We start from the raw sequence: 19,969 nt of genomic DNA, 5'->3' as shown, positions 1-19,969 counted from the left end.
GTCCCTGCCCCCGTCCCTTCCCTCCAATCAGCAGGGAGGGAAGGGATGCAGGCGGGGACTGGAGTTCTGCAGGAGGCGGGGAGAGCAGCAGACTGACATAGAGATAAACACAGCCAGCTCTGACAAGCTGTTTGTCAGCAGCGTGGCTGTGATTTATGAGGGATTGCAGAGTGCAGGGGGACCTTAGGGGGGTTTGGGATAGCAACAGAGGCTGGGCTGTATAGGCAGATCCAGCCTCTGTATGCAGATAATATGCTTCAAACCCACCTCGGGTTCTCTTTAAAGGAAATATTTAGTTTAAATTTAGTTTAATTTATTTTAGGTTTACTGCTAAAATTCTGAAGTATTTTTTTTTCCATTTTTCATCAGGAAATGAAATATCTTAAATGTAAATGTGATTTTTGTGTAGAGTTCCAAATGCTGACTGGCAATATTTATAAATCTGCAGTATTAGAGATCAGCAGGGCCTGGTTATCGGTCATCAAACCTAGAGAATTCTCATTTGTAAATGTAAAATTATGTTTGCTACAACAATAATTTATTTTTCTGCTCACAAAACCTTAAAGTAGAATGCAACTCAGCATTTCTTCTTTGCTCAAAAAGATTATTTACAGCATGTAATATACTAACACTTTTATTTTAGTAAAGCAGCATTCAAAGGGTTAAATTACAGGACTGACTTTTTCTCCTGCAGGGGCAGCTGTCCAAACTGGTGATAACCTTATCTTGTGTTACATTCTTCACTTGATACAATTAAGTAAACATTCTCTGACTGTCCAGAAACTTCTGCTAATGAATCCTGAACTGAAACACTGCTCAGAAATCATTACTGGGTGCATTTACAATAGAAATACAACAGTTATGAGTAAAATACACCAGCAGCAGTCAAAGTAAATAAACTGAACTTTAGGAACTTATAATTTCTAAGTGAATAATAATATTTGTACACAAAAGCAAATATGATAATTGTATGGGTTATTAAAGTAGGAAAACACATTTTTATTTTTATTGAATATTTTGTCAAAGTTTAAAACCGCTTTAAAGGACAACTGTAGTGAGAGGTATATGGAGGCTGCCATATTTATTTCCTTTTGAACATTACTAGTTGCCTGGCAGCCCTGCTGACCTGTTTGACTGCAGCAGTGTCTGAATCACACCAGGAACAAGCATGCAGCTAATCTTGTCAGATCTGATAATAATGTCAGAAACCTGATTTGCTGCATGCTTGTTCAGGGTCTATGGCTAAAAACATTAGAGACAGAGGATCAGCAGGATAGCCAGGCAACTGGTATTGCCTAAAAGGAAATCCATATTACAGCCTCCATGTACCTCTCATTACAGTTGTCCTTTAACATGTGAAGGACCAAGTGGAGCTTCACAAAAATAAACACTTATTTGTAATATTTTATAATTTCTAATTTAACTGAATTGCCTTGGATAAGCTCTACAGTTATGCCATTACTATGCGGCTTAAGTAATATTTTCCCATTAAACTTTACAGTACTAAGCAAATGACTGGAAAGAGATTACAGTGGACATATTCCTAGAAGGCAAGCCACAGAGGTTACTTGCTATTAAATGACAGCGATAACGCACTCACAGCATTTGAGTGTGAAATAGTCAACTAGACTGCTATCATCGTAATTAGATAACCAGTGGAGACGCAGACATAATCAAAATGACATGTTAGCATTGAGTTTATTACTATTTTATTCAACATTTTTGTATGCTTTATTCTTTTTAATGATCGGTGCTAAAATCACTTGTTTGCACCAATGGCTTCACATTTTTTTTCTCTGTGCTATAAAATGCACATAATTAGGGGGACAGTGACATTAAATATTGCACTCCTAAACTTTGTGTATTTAATAAATGTGAAATATGAGAGCACAGCTGAAACTCCTTATTCCTTTAGGGAACCATCCTATTTGGATGCCATAGTAATTGGACAATCCTTTTTAATCTGTTTGTACGTAATATGCTCAAATCACACCATAACACCTCTGGATGGTTGATTCTTTGTCCTCAAGTCATATGCCAATTATGTGACTTCTACATGCCCCAAAACTGTGAAATTCAGAAAATGAACTTTGTTCCTTAAAGTGTAACTGTCGGGCATGAAATCAAAAATCAATTCTTTTATTTGTATCTGTTAAACAAGTAATATGGATGCTAACCAGGCAATCCAAATGTTAAAAATCCCTATACCTTTTCTTGTTGATAAATGATCATTATCCAGCTTACCTGACTCTTATTTGGTACATTGCCACACAAAGGAAGTTAAAGGGCATGCTGGGTTGTCGTCTTTTTTTGCTTCTTTACTTTCTTCTCACACTTAAGCAGCCTGATTGGCTAAAGCGTCTTTCCCTCCTGTGTTCCCCTCCTACACCTCTGTTCCTCTCTGATTGGCCAATATTTCTTATGCTGAGACAATGCACTTTCTATTGTAGAGCTGGGTGGGAGTGCCTGAAGACTTGGAGAAGGGCGTGCAATGCATACACAATCAGGCAGAAGAGAGCAAGGGAGGAAATGACATCAGAATTGACTTCAAGATAGACACAGTTAAAATGGAGACTCCTTAGAAGGATTTTCTCTTTTTTCACTACAGAAAAGTCACTAAAATCAAAATGTGGACAGTGCAATACATATGTTATGTAAGTAGAGCAAGTATTTATTTACTTATATATGTGAGGTTTTTTTCTGAAATAGTATGGCTGTTAGCTCCTCTTTAAGTGAAATTGTATTTCACCATACTAGCCATACCAGCCCACATGGAACATGATATAGGGGCTCTGTGCACTATGCAAATATGACGGGGAACCTGGGAATCCCAGTGATGAACTTCCTGTCCAGCAGGAAGTTCATCACTGGGTGAAGGGAAACAAAGGGTGTGCGAGGAGTGCAAGGGGCATGTGGGGGGGGGGGGGGGTGCTATGCATATGCTGCACCCCCTGCTGCAGGGTCATAATAATGACTATTTGAGGTGCTATGTGATGGGGCGGAGCGTCGCACTGCAAACACACTGGCCTGGTATAAAACCGGCCTTAAGAGGTGTCATCGACAGCTATTTGCTGGCAAATCTGCAACCATAACCTGGTGCATAAACCTTGTATAGGTTGAAAGTAAAAAGCTCTATATTATTATTATTATTATTATTTATTTATTTATAAAGCGCCAACATATTCCGTGGCGCTGTACAATGTAAGAAAACAAAAAAGGGATACATAATGATACAGACAATGACATACATGAAATATGAGAAGAAGAGAGAGGGGCGCTCTAAGTCCGTTGCACTGCTGGACTGTGCTCTAATAGGACAGGTCTCACCTGTTTGTGGTGGGGCTTGCACAGCGTACACAGCCCAGATCAGCCTTGTCCCTCTTAGCCGAGCCGGGGACTGAGCTCCAACGCGGGGCGGAAGTGACGTCACTCGCTCCAGGAAGTAGTAGGTTAGTTGCCGGGTAACGCCAGACAGCTCAATACGGAGCTTCTGGCCCTGTGCAATGTATATTGCTAAACAGGAAACTTCACGAAAGTGAAGGTAGATAGACTTGGATATGGTAGGAACATAAAATTTTATTAAAACAACGCGTTTCGCGGAGATACAGTCTCCGCTTTTTCAAGTTAATGCTTATGAAGCTAGACATCCCTCAGAGATAAATACCCTCCCCTCCATACAAAAGCCCGACTTGACCAATCCGCACTGCAGTGGGTGGGGTCCAGGAATTCATATTACTTCTAAGTAAGGGGCAGGTGCCGTAAAGCACCTAATAAAGGGATGGTGTATAGGAAAATTGTTATAGAAGGACATGGTGGCCTAAAGGAATTATAAAAGGGGAAATATAAAAAGGACTCTACATGCATGCAGTGCCCACTGATCTCACATAAACATAATCTAAAAATACCAAAAGAAGTCTATGTATATGTGCATGCACTCTCCCATACATAGCCACAGTTGTAGAATAACCAATGGGGTCCCTTCCACACAGATATCTCATTGAACAATGGGTTGGAGGTGGCTCATCTCCTCCAAACACTTGTTTAGTCCCCCTGGTTCCAAAGTACCCAATTTCAGAATCCAGAAGGATTCCCGCCTACACAGGGTATGATATCTCTCATATTTATTGGGGTGGATTATCTGTTCAATTATGGTTGCCCTGAGTAATTCAAAGTTCTTATCATGGGTAAGAGAAAAATGTTTGGACACCCCATGTTTCTGCTCCCCTTTGTTTATATTGGACCTATGTTTGTTCAACCTGGTCTGAAATTTTTGTGTGGTGCGTCCCACATAAAAAAGTCCACATGGGCAACTGAGTAAGTAGATCACGTATGAACTCTGGCATGTGACATGACTTTTTATAGAATATACAGTGGGTGAGTTGGTTTGAAATGTAGATACGCCTTTCTTTAGAGTCTTACAGGAGAGACATCTTATGGACCCACAGGGGAAGCATCCCTGCTTCCCACTGGTGGTCCTTTGGCTCCGAGATGTTGTCTCACATCTCACTGTAGGCAGTCTACTGGGTGCAATATGTCCCCTAATCGTTTTACCCCGTCTAAAGACCACACGGGGTCTCTGGGGTAGGGATTGTTTCAAAATGGGATCACTTAATAGGACCGGCCAGTATTTCGAGAAAATGTCTCTGCATTCCTCGGCCTGTCCAGAGTAGTTAATTACCACAGGTGTCTGTTTCTCAAGGGGTTTCTCTTTCTTGGAAAGAGTTCTAGAGGACTCTAGACACTCCTGTTGAGACAGGAGGGCAGCTCGATTTCGTGCTGCTTCTACTAAGGGGACAGGATAGTGTTTCTCTATGAATCTGGATACAAGTATTTCCGATTGGCGTGTATAGTCTACTATATTGGTACAATTACGGCGTAATCTCTTAAACTGGCCAAAGGGGACATTCCTTAACCAAGGCTTATAGTGGGCACTATAATAGTCTAAATAGCCATTCCTATCTGTTGGTTTGAAGTAGTTAGTAGTTTTAATAGAGGCATCAAGAGGATCTACCTCCAGATCAAGATCTAAAAAGTGTGTCCTGTGCAGGGATGTCTCCATGGTGAAAGACAAGCCTAGTTCGTTCCTATTCAAATAGTTCACATAATCCTGTAGTTCTTCCACAGATCCCCTCCACACACACAAAATATCATCAATGAAACGGCGATGGAGGACGAGGCTCGCCCGATACGGGTTGGCGTCAGACCAGACGAGTTGCTCTTCAAACCAACCCATATACAAATTAGCGAATGCTGGGGCGAACCTCGTCCCCATCGCCGTCCCCCGCAGCTGCAGGTAGAAGACATCCTGAAAGGTGAAGTAGTTGGTTTGCAGTATAAGCTTGATGGAGTCCAAAATAAATTGTTTCTGGGCCTCCGGCATCAATGGGTCGCCCCTCAGATAATACCCAATGGATTGTAGGCCCAGATCATGTGGTATATTTGTATAGAGGGCACTTACATCTAGAGTTGCCCATCTATACACTTCGGGTAGCCACTCAATACCATTCAGTGTCTGTAGTGTGTGGGTTGTATCTTTGAGGTATGCGGGTAGTTGGCAGACGAATTTCTGGAGATGTAGGTCCACATAGTGGGAGAGGGCACTCGTAATGGACCCAATTCCCGCGATGATGGGTCGGCCAGGGGGATCCGTCATACATTTGTGTACTTTAGGGAGGTGATAGAAAAAGGGTGTTTTGGGAGCCTCGATGTTCAAATAATTGAACTCCTCCACCTTCAAAACTCCATTTCTATGTGCCTGTCCAATTAGGTCTCTATATTGCTTCAAAAATAGATGGGTGGGGTCATGTGGGAGGATTCTATAATAAGTAGGGTCTCTTAACTGTCTCAAGGCTTCACATATATAGGTATCCCGATCTTGTACTACAACCCCTCCCCCCTTGTCAGTTTCTCTAATGACAATCATGTCATTATTTTTGAGCGATATGAGTGCTTCTTTCTCCATTCGGGTAAGATTGTCCCTACGGACGGGCTTATTGGGTAGCTTAAGAAGCTCCTCGGTGACTAGTTGGCAAAAGGTTTCTACTTGTGGACCTTTATATTGGGTGGGGTTGAATTTGGATTTTTTCTTAAGGTCGGTGGGTATGGATCGCGTTAACACCGCGTCGACAAGATTGTCAGACGACGTGTCGGCTAGATCCAGTGTGCCCATCGTTTCCACTAGTTCATTATTTGTAGCAGATTTCCTTTCATTCTTTAGGGCAAAATATCTATGCAGTGAAAGCTTGCGAACAAATGCATGCACATCGGTTAAAATCTGAAACGTATTAATTTTGTCACTAGGACAGAAGGAGAGGCCTTTAGCGAGAACCGAAGTTTCGCTCACACTACGGGTATAAGAGGACAGATTGAAAATGGGAACTATTGTGGCAGTATCAGTTGTATATTCTCTGGTGTTGTGTGTTTTATTTCTATTGCCCCTTCTACCCCTTCTGTGGGGTCTAGTTCTAGGGGTGTTTTTTTGGGACTCTCTTTTCTGAAAAATTCTGTTATTTGGGGGTATATAGGAAGGGTTAGGGTGTTCCTCAATGCCCGTGGGGGGAGAGAGGCGGCACCCACCCCTAAAAAAGCCTTGCGGGGAAAGCTTGGTACCCTCAAAGGACAGAGAGCACCATTCTTAGCTATCAATGGCTTCGATATCTCAGAATTGGATGCCTGATTGGTTGGAATCTCGGTGATATATGGGTCTACGCTCTCTATCCTGTCAAGTGAGGGATTAGCTGAGTTCTCTGGCTCGTCGTCTCTCAATGGATCCACAACTGGATTGGGGGCGTGGATGAGAGCCTCCGTGGCCACCAATCGTTTAGTAGTCAGTGGATTCACAGGGGACAAGGACAAAGGGTTAGATTGGACAGAGAGCAGGCTCAATGCATTGGCCATGGGGCTGCAGATATGAGACGTGGGTAATTCCGTGTATGAGCCCTCAAATAATGTTTCAATGCTGTCTTCAGCCTTGGTCTTATCACAGGAATGGTTGCCAATACTGGCATTCTCACGTGAGGCACTGTCTGAGTTATCCAGTGGACCCCTATGTGTCTGTCCCGGGGTGGACATATGGGGCTTGGCCACAGGGACCTGGTCTACCGGAATTCTGTTCCATACCCTTTTGGAATTGTAGAAGGTTCTTGCATTATCCAGTGCACGACAGTTCATAGGGGTATCTTTCCTCCTAGAGAGTGTATTTCTCTCCCTATAGTTAGGGTATTTGGTTCTGGGGGGACGGGCCCTTGGAAACCCCCCTCCCCCTACTGGCCTGGGGTGTAATTGTTGCCTCATGCGTGGGCCATCTCTAGGGGGTCGTGCACCTGTGTCGGGTACCACTCCACCCATCCCACTGGGAGGAGGAATAGCATTTATGGACAGCAATGATGGTATGGTGGGATTAGGGCCAGGTGGTTTGGTACGATGGCGGGTTCTAGGGGGCGGTGAAGGCCGAGTACCCCCCCGGGTCCCCCCACTGCTTTTCCAACTCCTATTCTGGCCCCTAGCATAGTCTTCCTTGTCTCTAACAAACTTAGCCATCTTTTTATCATACAGACCCTTTTCCAGTCGCCGCAATCTATCGGTGACCTTAAGGTCCCAAGTGCGGAAAAAAGGATCCTTGTCATAACTGGCAAGGGCATCTAGACAATTATCGATATCCACCTGCACCAGGGAAATGAGTGATTCCCTTTTGCTAATGATGAGATCCATAGCTTCAATGGATTTGTCATCCCAATAGTTGTCCCATACATCTGTATATTCTATATCTGATAGAAAGGCAGATTGGATGGGTACTCTAAGGCCTCTCTGTACAATCCTAGCTTTCTTGTACATTTCCATAAAAACCACATCTAAAGAGTGTTTCATCTCCCTTACTAGTGCATCCTCCAAATTTCTCATTAGGGTAACAATTCTCTTTTCTTTAATTTCATCACCAGACCTAGATTGGTCTATAATTGTACCTGGCAGTAAACCCAGCGACAATCTATACTGTTGTCTATGGATATAATAATCCATCTCAGAGTGTTGTCGCAAAAATGAGCTGTGCAAGGTGGTAAATGGTAAAGTCACAACAACATATACAAATAAATGTCACCAATCCTTGAGGCGGGGAGGGGGCCTCCGCGTTTCGTATCACTGAATGATAAAGTCCAAAAGGCAGTATGGAGCTAGTGGATGCCCCTTAGATGCGATCTGGCCCCCACAGTCTGGACTTGGCTGCTCCCGATAAAACCACTGTAGTAAAAGAAGAAGAGAGAGGGGCGCTCTAAGTCCGTTGCACTGCTGGACTGTGCTCTAATAGGACAGGTCTCACCTGTTTGTGGTGGGGCTTGCACAGCGTACACAGCCCAGATCAGCCTTGTCCCTCTTAGCCGAGCCGGGGACTGAGCTCCAACGCGGGGCGGAAGTGACGTCACTCGCTCCAGGAAGTAGTAGGTTAGTTGCCGGGTAACGCCAGACAGCTCAATACGGAGCTTCTGGCCCTGTGCAATGTATATTGCTAAACAGGAAACTTCACGAAAGTGAAGGTAGATAGACTTGGATATGGTAGGAACATAAAATTTTATTAAAACAACGCGTTTCGCGGAGATACAGTCTCCGCTTTTTCAAGTTAATGCTTATGAAGCTAGACATCCCTCAGAGATAAATACCCTCCCCTCCATACAAAAGCCCGACTTGACCAATCCGCACTGCAGTGGGTGGGGTCCAGGAATTCATATTACTTCTAAGTAAGGGGCAGGTGCCGTAAAGCACCTAATAAAGGGATGGTGTATAGGAAAATTGTTATAGAAGGACATGGTGGCCTAAAGGAATTATAAAAGGGGAAATATAAAAAGGACTCTACATGCATGCAGTGCCCACTGATCTCACATAAACATAAGCGAGTGACGTCACTTCCGCCCCGCGTTGGAGCTCAGTCCCCGGCTCGGCTAAGAGGGACAAGGCTGATCTGGGCTGTGTACGCTGTGCAAGCCCCACCACAAACAGGTGAGACCTGTCCTATTAGAGCACAGTCCAGCAGTGCAACGGACTTAGAGCGCCCCTCTCTCTTCTTCTTTTACTACAGTGGTTTTATCGGGAGCAGCCAAGTCCAGACTGTGGGGGCCAGATCGCATCTAAGGGGCATCCACTAGCTCCATACTGCCTTTTGGACTTTATCATTCAGTGATACGAAACGCGGAGGCCCCCTCCCCCGCCTCAAGGATTGGTGACATTTATTTGTATATGTTGTTGTGACTTTACCATTTACCACCTTGCACAGCTCATTTTTGCGACAACACTCTGAGATGGATTATTATATCCATAGACAACAGTATAGATTGTCGCTGGGTTTACTGCCAGGTACAATTATAGACCAATCTAGGTCTGGTGATGAAATTAAAGAAAAGAGAATTGTTACCCTAATGAGAAATTTGGAGGATGCACTAGTAAGGGAGATGAAACACTCTTTAGATGTGGTTTTTATGGAAATGTACAAGAAAGCTAGGATTGTACAGAGAGGCCTTAGAGTACCCATCCAATCTGCCTTTCTATCAGATATAGAATATACAGATGTATGGGACAACTATTGGGATGACAAATCCATTGAAGCTATGGATCTCATCATTAGCAAAAGGGAATCACTCATTTCCCTGGTGCAGGTGGATATCGATAATTGTCTAGATGCCCTTGCCAGTTATGACAAGGATCCTTTTTTCCGCACTTGGGACCTTAAGGTCACCGATAGATTGCGGCGACTGGAAAAGGGTCTGTATGATAAAAAGATGGCTAAGTTTGTTAGAGACAAGGAAGACTATGCTAGGGGCCAGAATAGGAGTTGGAAAAGCAGTGGGGGGACCCGGGGGGGTACTCGGCCTTCACCGCCCCCTAGAACCCGCCATCGTACCAAACCACCTGGCCCTAATCCCACCATACCATCATTGCTGTCCATAAATGCTATTCCTCCTCCCAGTGGGATGGGTGGAGTGGTACCCGACACAGGTGCACGACCCCCTAGAGATGGCCCACGCATGAGGCAACAATTACACCCCAGGCCAGTAGGGGGAGGGGGGTTTCCAAGGGCCCGTCCCCCCAGAACCAAATACCCTAACTATAGGGAGAGAAATACACTCTCTAGGAGGAAAGATACCCCTATGAACTGTCGTGCACTGGATAATGCAAGAACCTTCTACAATTCCAAAAGGGTATGGAACAGAATTCCGGTAGACCAGGTCCCTGTGGCCAAGCCCCATATGTCCACCCCGGGACAGACACATAGGGGTCCACTGGATAACTCAGACAGTGCCTCACGTGAGAATGCCAGTATTGGCAACCATTCCTGTGATAAGACCAAGGCTGAAGACAGCATTGAAACATTATTTGAGGGCTCATACACGGAATTACCCACGTCTCATATCTGCAGCCCCATGGCCAATGCATTGAGCCTGCTCTCTGTCCAATCTAACCCTTTGTCCTTGTCCCCTGTGAATCCACTGACTACTAAACGATTGGTGGCCACGGAGGCTCTCATCCACGCCCCCAATCCAGTTGTGGATCCATTGAGAGACGACGAGCCAGAGAACTCAGCTAATCCCTCACTTGACAGGATAGAGAGCGTAGACCCATATATCACCGAGATTCCAACCAATCAGGCATCCAATTCTGAGATATCGAAGCCATTGATAGCTAAGAATGGTGCTCTCTGTCCTTTGAGGGTACCAAGCTTTCCCCGCAAGGCTTTTTTAGGGGTGGGTGCCGCCTCTCTCCCCCCACGGGCATTGAGGAACACCCTAACCCTTCCTATATACCCCCAAATAACAGAATTTTTCAGAAAAGAGAGTCCCAAAAAAACACCCCTAGAACTAGACCCCACAGAAGGGGTAGAAGGGGCAATAGAAATAAAACACACAACACCAGAGAATATACAACTGATACTGCCACAATAGTTCCCATTTTCAATCTGTCCTCTTATACCCGTAGTGTGAGCGAAACTTCGGTTCTCGCTAAAGGCCTCTCCTTCTGTCCTAGTGACAAAATTAATACGTTTCAGATTTTAACCGATGTGCATGCATTTGTTCGCAAGCTTTCACTGCATAGATATTTTGCCCTAAAGAATGAAAGGAAATCTGCTACAAATAATGAACTAGTGGAAACGATGGGCACACTGGATCTAGCCGACACGTCGTCTGACAATCTTGTCGACGCGGTGTTAACGCGATCCATACCCACCGACCTTAAGAAAAAATCCAAATTCAACCCCACCCAATATAAAGGTCCACAAGTAGAAACCTTTTGCCAACTAGTCACCGAGGAGCTTCTTAAGCTACCCAATAAGCCCGTCCGTAGGGACAATCTTACCCGAATGGAGAAAGAAGCACTCATATCGCTCAAAAATAATGACATGATTGTCATTAGAGAAACTGACAAGGGGGGAGGGGTTGTAGTACAAGATCGGGATACCTATATATGTGAAGCCTTGAGACAGTTAAGAGACCCTACTTATTATAGAATCCTCCCACATGACCCCACCCATCTATTTTTGAAGCAATATAGAGACCTAATTGGACAGGCACATAGAAATGGAGTTTTGAAGGTGGAGGAGTTCAATTATTTGAACATCGAGGCTCCCAAAACACCCTTTTTCTATCACCTCCCTAAAGTACACAAATGTATGACGGATCCCCCTGGCCGACCCATCATCGCGGGAATTGGGTCCATTACGAGTGCCCTCTCCCACTATGTGGACCTACATCTCCAGAAATTCGTCTGCCAACTACCCGCATACCTCAAAGATACAACCCACACACTACAGACACTGAATGGTATTGAGTGGCTACCCGAAGTGTATAGATGGGCAACTCTAGATGTAAGTGCCCTCTATACAAATATACCACATGATCTGGGCCTACAATCCATTGGGTATTATCTGAGGGGCGACCCATTGATGCCGGAGGCCCAGAAACAATTTATTTTGGACTCCATCAAGCTTATACTGCAAACCAACTACTTCACCTTTCAGGATGTCTTCTACCTGCAGCTGCGGGGGACGGCGATGGGGACGAGGTTCGCCCCAGCATTCGCTAATTTGTATATGGGTTGGTTTGAAGAGCAACTCGTCTGGTCTGACGCCAACCCGTATCGGGCGAGCCTCGTCCTCCATCGCCGTTTCATTGATGATATTTTGTGTGTGTGGAGGGGATCTGTGGAAGAACTACAGGATTATGTGAACTATTTGAATAGGAACGAACTAGGCTTGTCTTTCACCATGGAGACATCCCTGCACAGGACACACTTTTTAGATCTTGATCTGGAGGTAGATCCTCTTGATGCCTCTATTAAAACTACTAACTACTTCAAACCAACAGATAGGAATGGCTATTTAGACTATTATAGTGCCCACTATAAGCCTTGGTTAAGGAATGTCCCCTTTGGCCAGTTTAAGAGATTACGCCGTAATTGTACCAATATAGTAGACTATACACGCCAATCGGAAATACTTGTATCCAGATTCATAGAGAAACACTATCCTGTCCCCTTAGTAGAAGCAGCACGAAATCGAGCTGCCCTCCTGTCTCAACAGGAGTGTCTAGAGTCCTCTAGAACTCTTTCCAAGAAAGAGAAACCCCTTGAGAAACAGACACCTGTGGTAATTAACTACTCTGGACAGGCCGAGGAATGCAGAGACATTTTCTCGAAATACTGGCCGGTCCTATTAAGTGATCCCATTTTGAAACAATCCCTACCCCAGAGACCCCGTGTGGTCTTTAGACGGGGTAAAACGATTAGGGGACATATTGCACCCAGTAGACTGCCTACAGTGAGATGTGAGACAACATCTCGGAGCCAAAGGACCACCAGTGGGAAGCAGGGATGCTTCCCCTGTGGGTCCATAAGATGTCTCTCCTGTAAGACTCTAAAGAAAGGCGTATCTACATTTCAAACCAACTCACCCACTGTATATTCTATAAAAAGTCATGTCACATGCCAGAGTTCATACGTGATCTACTTACTCAGTTGCCCATGTGGACTTTTTTATGTGGGACGCACCACACAAAAATTTCAGACCAGGTTGAACAAACATAGGTCCAATATAAACAAAGGGGAGCAGAAACATGGGGTGTCCAAACATTTTTCTCTTACCCATGATAAGAACTTTGAATTACTCAGGGCAACCATAATTGAACAGATAATCCACCCCAATAAATATGAGAGATATCATACCCTGTGTAGGCGGGAATCCTTCTGGATTCTGAAATTGGGTACTTTGGAACCAGGGGGACTAAACAAGTGTTTGGAGGAGATGAGCCACCTCCAACCCATTGTTCAATGAGATATCTGTGTGGAAGGGACCCCATTGGTTATTCTACAACTGTGGCTATGTATGGGAGAGTGCATGCACATATACATAGACTTCTTTTGGTATTTTTAGATTATGTTTATGTGAGATCAGTGGGCACTGCATGCATGTAGAGTCCTTTTTATATTTCCCCTTTTATAATTCCTTTAGGCCACCATGTCCTTCTATAACAATTTTCCTATACACCATCCCTTTATTAGGTGCTTTACGGCACCTGCCCCTTACTTAGAAGTAATATGAATTCCTGGACCCCACCCACTGCAGTGCGGATTGGTCAAGTCGGGCTTTTGTATGGAGGGGAGGGTATTTATCTCTGAGGGATGTCTAGCTTCATAAGCATTAACTTGAAAAAGCGGAGACTGTATCTCCGCGAAACGCGTTGTTTTAATAAAATTTTATGTTCCTACCATATCCAAGTCTATCTACCTTCACTTTCGTGAAGTTTCCTGTTTAGCAATATACATTGCACAGGGCCAGAAGCTCCGTATTGAGCTGTCTGGCGTTACCCGGCAACTAACCTACTACTTCCTGGAGCGAGTGACGTCACTTCCGCCCCGCGTTGGAGCTCAGTCCCCGGCTCGGCTAAGAGGGACAAGGCTGATCTGGGCTGTGTACGCTGTGCAAGCCCCACCACAAACAGGTGAGACCTGTCCTATTAGAGCACAGTCCAGCAGTGCAACGGACTTAGAGCGCCCCTCTCTCTTCTTCTTTTACTACAGTGGTTTTATCGGGAGCAGCCAAGTCCAGACTGTGGGGGCCAGATCGCATCTAAGGGGCATCCACTAGCTCCATACTGCCTTTTGGACTTTATCATTCAGTGATACGAAACGCGGAGGCCCCCTCCCCCGCCTCAAGGATTGGTGACATTTATTTGTATATGTTGTTGTGACTTTACCATTTACCACCTTGCACAGCTCATTTTTGCGACAACACTCTGAGATGGATTATTATATCCATAGACAACAGTATAGATTGTCGCTGGGTTTACTGCCAGGTACAATTATAGACCAATCTAGGTCTGGTGATGAAATTAAAGAAAAGAGAATTGTTACCCTAATGAGAAATTTGGAGGATGCACTAGTAAGGGAGATGAAACACTCTTTAGATGTGGTTTTTATGGAAATGTACAAGAAAGCTAGGATTGTACAGAGAGGCCTTAGAGTACCCATCCAATCTGCCTTTCTATCAGATATAGAATATACAGATGTATGGGACAACTATTGGGATGACAAATCCATTGAAGCTATGGATCTCATCATTAGCAAAAGGGAATCACTCATTTCCCTGGTGCAGGTGGATATCGATAATTGTCTAGATGCCCTTGCCAGTTATGACAAGGATCCTTTTTTCCGCACTTGGGACCTTAAGGTCACCGATAGATTGCGGCGACTGGAAAAGGGTCTGTATGATAAAAAGATGGCTAAGTTTGTTAGAGACAAGGAAGACTATGCTAGGGGCCAGAATAGGAGTTGGAAAAGCAGTGGGGGGACCCGGGGGGGTACTCGGCCTTCACCGCCCCCTAGAACCCGCCATCGTACCAAACCACCTGGCCCTAATCCCACCATACCATCATTGCTGTCCATAAATGCTATTCCTCCTCCCAGTGGGATGGGTGGAGTGGTACCCGACACAGGTGCACGACCCCCTAGAGATGGCCCACGCATGAGGCAACAATTACACCCCAGGCCAGTAGGGGGAGGGGGGTTTCCAAGGGCCCGTCCCCCCAGAACCAAATACCCTAACTATAGGGAGAGAAATACACTCTCTAGGAGGAAAGATACCCCTATGAACTGTCGTGCACTGGATAATGCAAGAACCTTCTACAATTCCAAAAGGGTATGGAACAGAATTCCGGTAGACCAGGTCCCTGTGGCCAAGCCCCATATGTCCACCCCGGGACAGACACATAGGGGTCCACTGGATAACTCAGACAGTGCCTCACGTGAGAATGCCAGTATTGGCAACCATTCCTGTGATAAGACCAAGGCTGAAGACAGCATTGAAACATTATTTGAGGGCTCATACACGGAATTACCCACGTCTCATATCTGCAGCCCCATGGCCAATGCATTGAGCCTGCTCTCTGTCCAATCTAACCCTTTGTCCTTGTCCCCTGTGAATCCACTGACTACTAAACGATTGGTGGCCACGGAGGCTCTCATCCACGCCCCCAATCCAGTTGTGGATCCATTGAGAGACGACGAGCCAGAGAACTCAGCTAATCCCTCACTTGACAGGATAGAGAGCGTAGACCCATATATCACCGAGATTCCAACCAATCAGGCATCCAATTCTGAGATATCGAAGCCATTGATAGCTAAGAATGGTGCTCTCTGTCCTTTGAGGGTACCAAGCTTTCCCCGCAAGGCTTTTTTAGGGGTGGGTGCCGCCTCTCTCCCCCGACGGGCATTGAGGAACACCCTAACCCTTCCTATATACCCCCAAATAACAGAATTTTTCAGAAAAGAGAGTCCCAAAAAAACACCCCTAGAACTAGACCCCACAGAAGGGGTAGAAGGGGCAATAGAAATAAAACACACAACACCAGAGAATATACAACTGATACTGCCACAATAGTTCCCATTTTCAATCTGTCCTCTTATACCCTTAGTTTGAGCGAAACTTCGGTTCTCGCTAAAGGCCTCTCCTTCTGTCCTAGTGACAAAATTAATACGTTTCAGATTTTAACCGATGTGCATGCATTTGTTCGCAAGCTTTCACTGCATAGATATTTTGCCCTAAAGAATGAAAGGAAATCTGCTACAAATAATGAACTAGTGGAAACGATGGGCACACTGGATCTAGCCGACACGTCGTCTGACAATCTTGTCAACGCGGTGTTAACGCGATCCATACCCACCGACCTTAAGAAAAAATCCAAATTCAACCCCACCCAATATAAAGGTCCACAAGTAGAAACCTTTTGCCAACTAGTCACCGAGGAGCTTCTTAAGCTACCCAATAAGCCCGTCCGTAGGGACAATCTTACCCGAATGGAGAAAGAAGCACTCATATCGCTCAAAAATAATGACATGATTGTCATTAGAGAAACTGACAAGGGGGGAGGGGTTGTAGTACAAGATCGGGATACCTATATATGTGAAGCCTTGAGACAGTTAAGAGACCCTACTTATTATAGAATCCTCCCACATGACCCCACCCATCTATTTTTGAAGCAATATAGAGACCTAATTGGACAGGCACATAGAAATGGAGTTTTGAAGGTGGAGGAGTTCAATTATTTGAACATCGAGGCTCCCAAAACACCCTTTTTCTATCACCTCCCTAAAGTACACAAATGTATGACGGATCCCCCTGGCCGACCCATCATCGCGGGAATTGGGTCCATTACGAGTGCCCTCTCCCACTATGTGGACCTACATCTCCAGAAATTCGTCTGCCAACTACCCGCATACCTCAAAGATACAACCCACACACTACAGACACTGAATGGTATTGAGTGGCTACCCGAAGTGTATAGATGGGCAACTCTAGATGTAAGTGCCCTCTATACAAATATACCACATGATCTGGGCCTACAATCCATTGGGTATTATCTGAGGGGCGACCCATTGATGCCGGAGGCCCAGAAACAATTTATTTTGGACTCCATCAAGCTTATACTGCAAACCAACTACTTCACCTTTCAGGATGTCTTCTACCTGCAGCTGCGGGGGACGGCGATGGGGACGAGGTTCGCCCCAGCATTCGCTAATTTGTATATGGGTTGGTTTGAAGAGCAACTCGTCTGGTCTGACGCCAACCCGTATCGGGCGAGCCTCGTCCTCCATCGCCGTTTCATTGATGATATTTTGTGTGTGTGGAGGGGATCTGTGGAAGAACTACAGGATTATGTGAACTATTTGAATAGGAACGAACTAGGCTTGTCTTTCACCATGGAGACATCCCTGCACAGGACACACTTTTTAGATCTTGATCTGGAGGTAGATCCTCTTGATGCCTCTATTAAAACTACTAACTACTTCAAACCAACAGATAGGAATGGCTATTTAGACTATTATAGTGCCCACTATAAGCCTTGGTTAAGGAATGTCCCCTTTGGCCAGTTTAAGAGATTACGCCGTAATTGTACCAATATAGTAGACTATACACGCCAATCGGAAATACTTGTATCCAGATTCATAGAGAAACACTATCCTGTCCCCTTAGTAGAAGCAGCACGAAATCGAGCTGCCCTCCTGTCTCAACAGGAGTGTCTAGAGTCCTCTAGAACTCTTTCCAAGAAAGAGAAACCCCTTGAGAAACAGACACCTGTGGTAATTAACTACTCTGGACAGGCCGAGGAATGCAGAGACATTTTCTCGAAATACTGGCCGGTCCTATTAAGTGATCCCATTTTGAAACAATCCCTACCCCAGAGACCCCGTGTGGTCTTTAGACGGGGTAAAACGATTAGGGGACATATTGCACCCAGTAGACTGCCTACAGTGAGATGTGAGACAACATCTCGGAGCCAAAGGACCACCAGTGGGAAGCAGGGATGCTTCCCCTGTGGGTCCATAAGATGTCTCTCCTGTAAGACTCTAAAGAAAGGCGTATCTACATTTCAAACCAACTCACCCACTGTATATTCTATAAAAAGTCATGTCACATGCCAGAGTTCATACGTGATCTACTTACTCAGTTGCCCATGTGGACTTTTTTATGTGGGACGCACCACACAAAAATTTCAGACCAGGTTGAACAAACATAGGTCCAATATAAACAAAGGGGAGCAGAAACATGGGGTGTCCAAACATTTTTCTCTTACCCATGATAAGAACTTTGAATTACTCAGGGCAACCATAATTGAACAGATAATCCACCCCAATAAATATGAGAGATATCATACCCTGTGTAGGCGGGAATCCTTCTGGATTCTGAAATTGGGTACTTTGGAACCAGGGGGACTAAACAAGTGTTTGGAGGAGATGAGCCACCTCCAACCCATTGTTCAATGAGATATCTGTGTGGAAGGGACCCCATTGGTTATTCTACAACTGTGGCTATGTATGGGAGAGTGCATGCACATATACATAGACTTCTTTTGGTATTTTTAGATTATGTTTATGTGAGATCAGTGGGCACTGCATGCATGTAGAGTCCTTTTTATATTTCCCCTTTTATAATTCCTTTAGGCCACCATGTCCTTCTATAACAATTTTCCTATACACCATCCCTTTATTAGGTGCTTTACGGCACCTGCCCCTTACTTAGAAGTAATATGAATTCCTGGACCCCACCCACTGCAGTGCGGATTGGTCAAGTCGGGCTTTTGTATGGAGGGGAGGGTATTTATCTCTGAGGGATGTCTAGCTTCATAAGCATTAACTTGAAAAAGCGGAGACTGTATCTCCGCGAAACGCGTTGTTTTAATAAAATTTTATGTTCCTACCATATCCAAGTCTATCTACCTTCACTTTCGTGAAGTTTCCTGTTTAGCAATATACATTGCACAGGGCCAGAAGCTCCGTATTGAGCTGTCTGGCGTTACCCGGCAACTAACCTACTACTTCCTGGAGCGAGTGACGTCACTTCCGCCCCGCGTTGGAGCTCAGTCCCCGGCTCGGCTAAGAGGGACAAGGCTGATCTGGGCTGTGTACGCTGTGCAAGCCCCACCACAAACAGGTGAGACCTGTCCTATTAGAGCACAGTCCAGCAGTGCAACGGACTTAGAGCGCCCCTCTCTCTTCTTCTTTTACTACAGTGGTTTTATCGGGAGCAGCCAAGTCCAGACTGTGGGGGCCAGATCGCATCTAAGGGGCATCCACTAGCTCCATACTGCCTTTTATACATGAAATATGAACACTGATACAAGATACAGCACTGCTGATTACAACTTGATTTAACATGATGACTAAAATGTATAAATGTCTAACAGAGTGCAAGCAATTAAATTAATAACATTCCATGACACAAAAGGGTGAGAGCCCTGCCCTTGCAAGGTTACAATCTAAAGGAATGGGGTGGAAACAAGAGGTGGGGAAGTATACAGTATATGTACAGGCAGTGCGTAATTAGGTTATTTAGTGGGTGCATGGCCTAAGCTAGAGAATATGCTTGTCGGAAAAGGTGGGTTTTGAGGGAGCGTTTAAAGATTTCGAAGGTGGAAGAGTGGCGGATGTGTTGTGGAAGGGCATTCCAGAGGAGGGGTGAGGCACGTGAGAAGTCTTGTACACGTGAATGTGAGGAGGTAATTGTAGAAGAGGATAGAAGAAGCTCATGTGCAGATCTGAGATTGCGGTTGGGTTGGTATCTGGAGACTAGTGAGGAGATGTACAGGGGAGAGAGATTGTGGAGAGCTTTGTAGGTTATGGTTAAGAGTTTGAACTGAATCCTCTCATTAATTGGTAGCCAGTGAAGAGCTTGACAGAGAGGGTCAGCAGAGGAAGAGCGAGAGGAGAGATGAATGAGTCGAGCAGCAGAGTTCAGTACAGAATTGAGCGGTGTTAGTCGGTTAGTTGGAAGTCCACCAAGCAATATATTGCAATAGTCCAATCGAGATATAATAAGAGCATGTACTAACATTTTGATTGTGTCATGGGAGAGAAAAGGTCGGATACGTGCTATGTTTTTCAGTTGGAAATGGCAGGAGCTGGTTAGGGAGTTAATGTGAGGAGTAAATGAGAGAGA

General features: G+C 44.9%; 1 protein-coding gene across 4 annotated transcripts in view; it reads left to right on the top strand.

Annotated features, from left to right (window-relative positions):
* DPYD (dihydropyrimidine dehydrogenase) overlaps positions 1-19,969 on the top strand; it is a 1,875,594-nt gene that overhangs the window by 695,605 nt on the left and 1,160,020 nt on the right. The gene's annotated exons all lie outside the window — the stretch shown is intronic.

The sequence above is a fragment of the Hyperolius riggenbachi genome, chromosome 6 (genome assembly GCF_040937935.1).
Source record: "Hyperolius riggenbachi isolate aHypRig1 chromosome 6, aHypRig1.pri, whole genome shotgun sequence".
NCBI classification, from domain to species: Eukaryota; Metazoa; Chordata; class Amphibia; order Anura; family Hyperoliidae; genus Hyperolius; species Hyperolius riggenbachi.
Note: the sequence above shows the minus strand (reverse complement) of the source record. Positions and strands in the feature narration are given on the sequence as shown.